Source organism: Lepisma saccharinum, chromosome 10 (assembly GCF_977018435.1).
Source record: "Lepisma saccharinum chromosome 10, izLepSacc3.1, whole genome shotgun sequence".
NCBI classification, from domain to species: Eukaryota; Metazoa; Arthropoda; class Insecta; order Zygentoma; family Lepismatidae; genus Lepisma; species Lepisma saccharinum.
Genome location: NC_139238.1, coordinates 34,064,821 through 34,066,285, shown reverse-complemented (window position 1 = coordinate 34,066,285; position 1,465 = coordinate 34,064,821).

Sequence of the window (1,465 nt, the reverse complement as noted above, 5' to 3'; positions counted from 1 at the left end):
TCTCATTGCTACGAGCAAGTGCACTTCACACTTGAAATACACACGTAAAACTTCTGGATTTGGATCAAATGTGTTACATAAACAGCTTTTACAATTCCATTGAATTTGCGATTATGCATTTCAAGATTGCACGTTTCCCTACAATTTATTTTCTTGAAGTACAACCTTTGTCATAAAAGTGGACTGAGCTCGTAAAAAATAATTTATTCAACTTATGAACTAATGGTCCTAGGTCTTGTCAAAATAGTCCCCTCGGGTATCTGTACACAGCTGCCACCGTTTCTGGAGGTCATGGAAGCAAGCAGAGAAAGATTCATCTGGATTGCTTCTCAGCACGTCTGTCACAAAACCGTTTGGATTGCTACAATATCTTCATGACTCTTTCCTTTCAGTGGCGTTTTCTCACAGGAAAACAAAACAAAAAAAAAAAATCACATGGTGACAGGTCGGGTGAATATGGGGGATGTGGTAGAACAGAGATACGATGTTTGTCCAGATATTCCTTGACTCAGAGCGGTATGGGGCCTTGCATTGTCGTGCAATAAGAACCACTGCCCAGATGCCCACAAATCAGGATGCCGCCGCAGAATTGCTTGATGCAAATGTTTCAGGACACAATATAAACGTTTTAGTTTATCGTTTGTCCTTAAGGCAGATATTCATGGTGCACCAAACCTTTAGCATTAAAAAATGCGATCAACATTGTCTTTGGATCGTCTAGCACTGAATCTCTGCCCTCCCGAAACCTTTTGTGCCATTCAAAGACAAAGACATGGCTTCTCGATAATACCTTGTCACCAAATGCTTGCTATATCATATTCCATGTTTCACTAGGGGTTTCCCAGCTTAATGCAGAACTTAACGTTAACACTGCTCGGAATCCACGTCCATCACATCACTCGTGTAACTTCCAACTAAATGCACCAACAAGCCGAACAGTGGGTTGCTAAGCACAGCCCTGCCACCTAGTGTGTTTACATAGAAACACTTGCAAGGCCATGTCTATTCAGAACACATATCAGGTGACTGAATAACACCCATTTATTGTGTTTGAATATCGCAGGTAAATAAAATGCAATGAAGACTAATCTTCAAGTAACACTTATTAAAAAAAACAAGATTCTTGAAGCTTTCCAATGAGGTATATTTAATTATTTTTTTCCTCCCACGGAGTACAATTTTACAAGCACACACACCTTGGGTTGAATATTTTTCATGTGCATAATACTTTCAATTGTTGCAATTTGCAGAGTATAGGGATTCGTATTGGCTCAGCCCTAAGTAAATCTTTTTTGCTTTGATATTTTCTAGAGTAAGTCCAACACAAGGTGGAGCATAGGCCACAGAAATATTCCTCACAGGCTGTCTCAAATAAAATAATACAGAAACCACTTTCTCATTCATTGAAAGCTCCACTGGATTTGGTAACAAGAAATATTCAAGAAAAAAACATTAAATTTGTTAA